The sequence below is a fragment of the Marmota marmota genome, unplaced genomic scaffold (assembly GCF_001458135.2).
Source record: "Marmota marmota marmota unplaced genomic scaffold, marMar, whole genome shotgun sequence".
NCBI lineage: Eukaryota > Metazoa > Chordata > Mammalia > Rodentia > Sciuridae > Marmota > Marmota marmota.
Window position 1 is genome coordinate 32,920,845 of NW_025999842.1, and position 8,697 is coordinate 32,929,541.

An 8,697-nucleotide genomic window follows, 5' to 3' on the forward strand; every position below is an offset into this window, starting at 1 on the left:
GTTTTAAATCTGTTGAAACTAATCTTCAACACACATTTTCTCCAGAGATAAATACAATGTTTACTGTTAAAATTTCGAAATCACTAAAATTTTTTGTCATATTTATCTATAAAAATATGCCTAATTATTATATCAAGAATTTTTCTTAATTCAAGTTGCTCTTTATTATTAATATACTAACTTAAAGATGTGACATCTGTAATTAGATATCAAAAGGTATTAATAGATTTTTAGGGAAAACAAAACAGTGTATTATAACTAGAGTGTATAGTTTCCTTTGGGAGATATAGAGAAAAGGTCATAGGATCCTATGACCTTTGACAGCCATAGCCACTGGTGTCATTTCCTGAATTTAGGATAATATAAGTGAACAGATTCTATATTTTCTTAATCTAAAAGACTAAAAAACTGCTCTTAACCATGATATTGTTGCTTTTCCATCAATCTCAACTTCTAAAGGCTCCAATGGCCTGGGGAAGATAGGTGTTCTAGAAACAGGACCAGCACATGTAACAGTCCAGAGTTGAAAGAACATGATCTGTTCAAGGAACCAAAAGTGGTTCCTTTGACTGGGATACAGGATGGCAAAAGGTCCAGACAGAGAGGAAGGCAGCTACCCCAGCATCTCACTTGTGTGCTGGGACAGAAGTTGGACTCAGCAGCTTAAGTGATGCCTGAGAAGTGTGCAGCAGGATGGTAAAGGAACTGAGGGAAGCTGGGCAATAGTCAAAAACATCAAGACAGGTCATTTGGTCATTCTTTAGGATGGGAAAATTTCCACTGCGGGATAAGAGAAAGGACAACCTTGTGAAAGAACAAAAAGGAATGGAGAAGAGGGGAGTATTAACCAATGAGATGCTATCATGGGAAGTTGAGGGGCTGGGTACAATCACAACTAGAGGAGTTAACCATGGCAGGAGACCAAGCAATTCTTCTTTAAGGGGAAGGCAAGAAGGTCACTTCAGATGGCTGAGTATACACCTGACAGTTTCTGTTTTCTCTGTATGTAAAGTCTCAGTATTAAAGAGAGTGTGGCAATAATCAGTCATTATAAACAGGAGCAAAAAAGTCAACCTTCATATTGTTTATCAAAGGGACAGGAAAATCAAGATTTGATTTCTCTCTTTATTTTTAATATGAACACAGCATGGAGGAAATAAATATATGCCTTACTTAACATTTTTCCCAAATTCATTTATAGTATATTCTGTTATTAAATCATTAATATAAAGTCTTAGTTACTGATTAATGTTCTTGCATTACATAGGCCTTCCAACATTTTTGCTTTTTTGGAACACTTAAGCAGAACCCCCCCCCCTTGCCAGCCCCATTCCCAGCGTGCCCCTCCATGTCAAAGGCCTGTAAGAGACGTTATCTGCTTCCTCACCGATTCACTGAACACATGGTACAGACATGACGCTAAAATGAGAAAGACAGTTTCTGCCCTTATAGGACTCACTGTCCGCTGGATCCTCCTATTCAGCAGGCCCTCTCCTCACACAGTTTCTCTACTCTTAATGGAAAATTAGTATTCTTTTCCATGAACCCCCATTAAGTGGGTTTCATGCATTATTGCCTCATATAATATGGCAAAACACTGGAATTTCTCTATTTTGCATTGTCCTATTTCACAGACTATTTCTCTGTATAATTAGACTAATAAGATGTGATCAATGAATCAAACTGTGCAAATCTATTCTAAGACCTGTCAACACTGTCTTGTCTTTGGATAAGACTATTATCATCTTAAAAATATCTGAAAAACCCATATTATTGATGAAGTTGTACTAACATACTTCCGCTTGCTTTAAAATGAAATGGAAAGGTTTTAGTATATTACAAATACTTTCTACATTATATATATGTATGTGTTTGTGTGTGTACACACACACACACATATATGTGTATATATACATATATATATATATATATATATATATATATATATATATATATACTNGTACACACACACACACATATATGTGTATATATATATATATATATATATATATATATATATATATATATATATATATACTTTAAAAATAAACTAATGAAATAGTAAAACAGCAATATTATTTAACAATAAAGATAAAAGTCAAAGGAAATTCAAAACTCAATTATTTGGCATGCATACATGAGAGACTGAATTGTTATATTCCTGATTAATTGATGGTGATCCAGGAATCTTTTGTTTAATAAGTTTGTGTTGGAGAAATGTTACTTCAAAAACACTTGTCTTCAAATTAATCTCTCTGATAATTAAGGATTTTATTATCTTTATGAAAATAATCAGAATATTATTAGCAGTATACTTGAAAATATGGACTGTATAGGAAATTAAAATGAACATATAGTGGTATCAAGTTTCTATTGTTTTCAGTAAATTTTTTATTTAAGCTTGTTTTCTTTCAATTATTCTTAATGTAAGTCTGGAAATAAGGGGTTAGAGGCATAAATACCTTTGTTGGACTCTAAGAGACTAAGATTTGAAAAAAAATAAGACTTGAGATAATTAAACTGTTTTATTTTCCACAGATAAGAATTTAATAACTATCTAAATTGTCATTTTCTTTCTGGACTTGGGACTATCATACATACTTTTTAGTAAAATGCTTCAAGATCTTTATCAATCTATTAATCACTTGCATTTAGGCAATTATGGCATGCATCTTATTATTCAAAAACAGAAAAAAAAGCTTGGAAAACAAAGATCTTCTCTGTGCTTTTCACTATTATTTTATATATTATCTTTTCTCTTTGAGTCTAGTTAAATTAAAAAAACAATCTCGTTAGCTAGTTAGCAGCGAATCATCCAAGTCTCTAGATAAGAAAAAAGCTATTTGATCTTCTAACATATCTCCTAATCTTCAAAGCCTTGAAATTAGTTATTTTCAGGTAGTTCTCTGCCAACCAAGTTTTAGATGGAGGTGCATTTCTTTTAAAGTTTCTATTACTGATTTCTGACTTGAAAGCAAAATCGAAAGCTTGCTGGTAATCAGTTTCTAGATGAAGTAGTGTGAAGGTGTTCCCTTGTGGACCACAAAATACATACTCAGTAGAACCCTAACCACTCTTGGGAAAGACTGAGGAATGGCTGACACAGCATTACATGTCTACATATCTTCTTTCAAATTGGTGTTGGTGCCTAGGGGAGATGTATTATGGGGACAAATCTCCCCCTACCCCAAAGTTGTCAAGGATAAATATCAGTTAAGAACCAAAATGTGACACCCATATTCATTTGCAGGAATATAGCTTTTTATAATGTTAAAGTTTGGGTCCCCTGGAAAGCTCATGTATTAGGAAATGCAGGAATGTTGAGAGATGAAAGGATTAGATTATGAGAGAAGTAACATGATCAGTGGATTAAACCACTTGAGGGAATAATAATTTGAATGAACTAATGAGTGGCAACTAGAGGCAAATGGGGCAAGGCTAGAGGAAGTAAGTCACCGGGGCCATGCCCTTGGTAATTATATCTTGTTCCCAGTTTCTCATGTTCTCTCTCTTTGCTTCCTGGTTACCATGAACTGAGATTTCTTCCACCATGCCTGTCCACCATGGTGTTCTGCCTCACCTTGGTCCTGGTGCAATGGAATCTGTTGACCATGGATTGAAACCAAGAATCTAAATTACCTTTTCCTCCTTTAAATCATTCTTATCAGGTATTTTGTTCACAGTGTCAAAACTTTGATTGACACTCTGATCAATAGGGTAAAAGCAAATAACATGGTCATGGTGAAAGAATCTGAAATATATAAAGTACATAAAGCATCCTCACAAAATATTCAATATCAACTTTGTGTTTTGATGGTTTTCAGACTTTTTCTGGGCAAGCCTAGACAAATGTTTATTATTTAATTGCTTTTAATGTGCTAGGGATTGAACCCAGGGCCTCAGGCATGCTAGGCATGAGTGTTATCCCATTTAGTTATACCCTCAGCCCTAACAAACCCCTTTTTTTTTTAAGAACCATAATGCATTCTTTTTGAAAATTTTAGCATAATATTGCTCTTGTTTCTAAAAACAAATACAGAGTCACATTATTATATACATGATATACTCATATGCAGATGATACATAATTCATTTTTCTCATTCTTTATTGAATATTTAGATGGTTTCCAGACTTTTGCTATTAAGAAAAATCTATGATGAAAACAGCATCTAAATACTGAACATTTGTGGAATTATTTCAGAATGCATTTCTGGAAGTGGTAATGTGTCAAAGAATGTTTATAATCTGCTGTTTAATATGTATTTACAAACTATAGTTCTAAATGTGTCAAGAAATTCTTCCAATGTTATATAGAAATGTCCATTTCTTCAACATTACTCATTATGATATTATAATTCATCTTCATCTTGCTTAGTAGAATTTAGTTTTAACTTGATTTTTGATTACTAGCAAAGTTGAAAATATTTTCATCCACTTCTTCACTATTTTCCTGTCCTCTCAGTTTCCTAAAGCTCTCTCTCTCTCTCTCTCTCTCTCTCTCTCTCTCTCTCTCTCTTTGTCTTCTGACACAGACTTGTCAGCATTTTCCAAGTTCATTTCATTCTGTACATATGTGTGTATCAAATGTCCAGTGAAAAACTTGGGCTGGAGATGTAAAACTGAGAATTGTAACGTATGGGAGGTATGCAAAGCCCAGTAATGGATGTGATGACTCATGAAGAAAGCTTAGAAAACAAAGAGGAGAGGGTATAGGACAAAATCAGGAAAACCATGACATTCAATAGTGGGGAAGAAGAAAAGAACTCAGCAAAGACTAAAAACAAGAATTGTTAATAAAATAGAAATTTTGCCAAAAATGTATGGTGTTATGAAAATAGAAAAGAATGTTATCAAGATGGTAGATAATATGCAATCCTCCTGAGAGGTCTGTTGGGTTTAGCCGTCAGGAGGTTATTGGTAGAAAGCTGCAGGAGACAATGTTGCAAAAGTTGACCTGCAATGAGTTAGTGAGTAAACTGCATTCCAAATGGCAGAGACAACATAAACAAATATTTCTTTCAAATAACTTAGATGCAAGATAGAGCATAAACACTGAGTCATTATTGGAGGGAGATTCTGTGTCAAGTTTAGAAATGCCAGTTCACTTTGATGGAAATGATCCAATAGAAGATAGGCTCAGTTGCAAGAGTATGATGGGAAAACCTAAGGAGGTAAGTTAAGAAAACCAAGAGGCAATGCATTCTAGTAAAAGGATTGACCCCTATGAAAATCTCTGGTCAGGGTCATAACCAATGGCCTTCATGCCAAATCTAATGAGCATTTCAATTCTCATTTTACTAGACACAGCTAAAACAACTGATCACTATACTCTCTACTTCTTGGTTTCTATGACACCTCTCTTTTCTATTCTTCTTTCATTCTTTTTGGGGACATTTCTTCCCTGCCCATCCATTCTTGAATTTCAAGATTCCATTTTCTTTCTTCATTTTACTTCTAAGTATAGGTTCTCCCTAGGTGATCTTTTTTCTTAATGTATAAATTGTCATTTATATGTCAATGGCACCCAGGTTAAATTCTAGTTCTAATGTATGCAAATATATATTACATCCAATGGTTTAATAGAGATTTTTACTCGAATTTCCCACAAGAACCTAAAACTGAATTAATTTCTCTCTTTCTCTCAAGATTCAGTTGTTATTTTATGTTATTTTAGTTAATGACACTGTCAACTACTAGATGCCATATTCAGAAACCCTAACAATACCTGCTTCCACTATTCACATGCAAAGCTTAGCCATATTTTGTTGCTGGCTTGAAGGTATCATGAAAGAGAAAAAGGTGAAAATAATGAAAATTTGATTGTGTTTTTAAAGGAAGAACCAAAGATGAATATCATTCATCATTTAGGTGGAGTTGAGGAATAGAATTGGAACGTGATGGCTGAAGAGTATAGGTTTGAGAATTGTTACAGAGAATTAAAAGAAAGTTGTGTAGGAAAGCATAGTAGGATAGTTAATGCTGAGATCATATTGGGACCAGTGGTGGAAGGAACTTTTATTCATATTATCCTTTAATTCATAACAAAATTAAAAATGAATGTTATCCTCTGGTACCTTCTAAAATGCACTGGACACTCTCTGGTACTTACTCTGAGAATGGGTTATAGGTGAGATCAATTATACTGGAACTCTGAGCTCTGCCTTGTTGCTCAGGTTGTCAGTCTCAAATGCAGAAAGCCTGCCCAGAGGCAATGTCAATGCTATTTGTGGGAAAATCAAGAAGTTTGATTTCTCAAGTATTAGGAGTTTACTTGCCTGAAGTATCCCTTTTCTTAGGATTGTTGGTCCCCTAAATTTGTTTGAAGGGAAAATGATTGAATTCAAAGATAGAATTTAAGAATTAGGGCACATTTAGCAAAAATTTGAACTTATAAAAGCATAAAAAAGTTAGTTTTCAAATACAAGTAGAGTAAAAATTTCTCTTTTTGCTTTGAAATTGATATTATCCTTTAATTGAAACTGGCGTATCTTCTGATGTATCTAATTTTATAAGTCAAAGGTTGGAGCAAAAAACAGCTGTTAGATTTAGAAAGCAGGACCAAATGAAGAGATATTAAATCTAAATGAAGAGATATTAGCTAACTCTGTGTGTGTGTGTGTGTGTGTGTGTGTGTGTGTATGTGTGTATACGGTCTTTTCATGAGAGAAGCAAGAAAAACAACTACCAATAGTCATTTTTTTATTTTAAAATGTAATGTGTAGGTTTCTTTCCCCAAAATTCTAGAGTGCATCAATTTATGAAGAACTAAAAATAACATTAATAATTATCATCATACAGGTTTGAGAACATTAGTTTACTAGTATTCATGTCAGTATTTTTCCACATCATAGACATATTACCAAGATATGTTAGGTAACATGTACCACCAATTCTTTTAAACAAAAATATTCATTCCAACTTTTGTTGATTAAAAGGTACTAAAACAGTATACAAAACATCTGGATTTAAATTAAAGTGGCTGGCAAAGCTAAACTTTTGGACCATTCTCAATATATAAATATTAGTTTGAGTTCAAATATACATGAAAGAAAATTCAGTTTCAATTGCAAAGAGTGCTTCTAGTTGCCTGCTAAATGCACTATTGGTTACCTATTGTTCTCATGTCCACAGAGAATAATGGCTCTCACATTTTATTGCATCTTCATTGTCTTGTCTCTATACAAAAAGTATTGGCCATTAACCAAAACACAGTCACTTGTGTTTTGATGTGGAAGCTCAGACATGGCAAACGTGACACAGAATAAATTGGTCAATCAAAAACCATGAAAAAAATCAAATAATTAAAGATTCATTGTTGCATAATTTAATAATAAGAATGAAAATGATCAAAATGAGGAAGTGTGATGAAATTGTTTTTGCAATAATACAGTTATCTACTTCAATAAGAAAAGCATTATTTTTAGGAAATCAATTTGCATTTAAGCTGGACTTTTTAATAGAAAGGTTAAAATCTTTGATCAGGGTTGGTTATACTTTCCATGAAAGGCAGCATCAAAGAAAAATTACTAACGTACAGCTATAAATAACTTGTATCTTTCACCTACCACCTACCCTTTCTCACCATTATGCAGGATATTGAAAATAGAATGTCCCAGTACACTGGAATTAGAGTAGTGCTCTGGATCTTGAGGGTGACAACAGATTGCAGAGGACTGAGCAGAGATTCAGATAAAGAGAGGAAAAGGCACAGCAACCCTATGATCATGGCAGCAGGTGTAATTTCAGTTTTTGAAACTGGCGTATCTTCTGATGTATCTAATTTTATAAGTCAAAGGTTGGAGCAAAAAAACAGCTGTTGGATTTAGAAAGCAGGACCAACTGAACAACCACGTAGGGCATGCTACCATTGGTCCTTAGAATTCTAGAGGGCCTGGGAGAGATAGAGTCGTGAGATACAGAAGCCAGACCAAAAAAGCAGTAAGCTATTCATTCATTCATTCATTCATTCATTCATAGTATATTAACTATGTCAGTATACTTTTTCATGAGTTCTAAGTCTTTGGTTTTAGAAAATGTGTATTTCTTGGACATTTTTTCCTAGAAAAACTTTGGTTACCACCCATCTATCTTTTAGGTCTTATAATACAAGGTTCTATGGACATGATTAATGAGTAGGAAATAATTACCTACTTGCAAATTTTACCATCTCTAGCTGTGTATAGACATATAACCTTGTGTCCATAACTGTCTCTAGGTCTTCAACTTCTGTGAGATAATCAATCATGAACATCTACTTTCTTCAGCATAGCCACTGTGATTGGGGTGAGAAATCTCCCTCTCTAGCTTCTCAGTTTCATGGCTCTATCTGTGGCTCAGTCACTCATACCACACTCCAAATACTTATGCAGCTTTTGATGTCACTGAATGTGCACATTTGCATTACTCCTCAACCTAGGGTAAATGCATCAGGTCTGTGGGTTCACTCAAATCTCTGAGAAGGGATTTTTGCTACTTTTGGAGTAAGAAGTACTAATATATGGGGCTGGGGATGTGGCTCAAGCAGTAAAGCTCTTGCCTGGCATGCACAGGGCGCTGGGTTCGATCCTCAGCACCACATAAAAACAAAATAAAGATGTTGTGTCCACCAAAAACTGAAAAATAAATATTAAAAACTTCTCTCTCTCTCTCTAAAAAAAAAAAAAAAAAGAAGTACTAATACAAAAAAAAAAAAAAAAA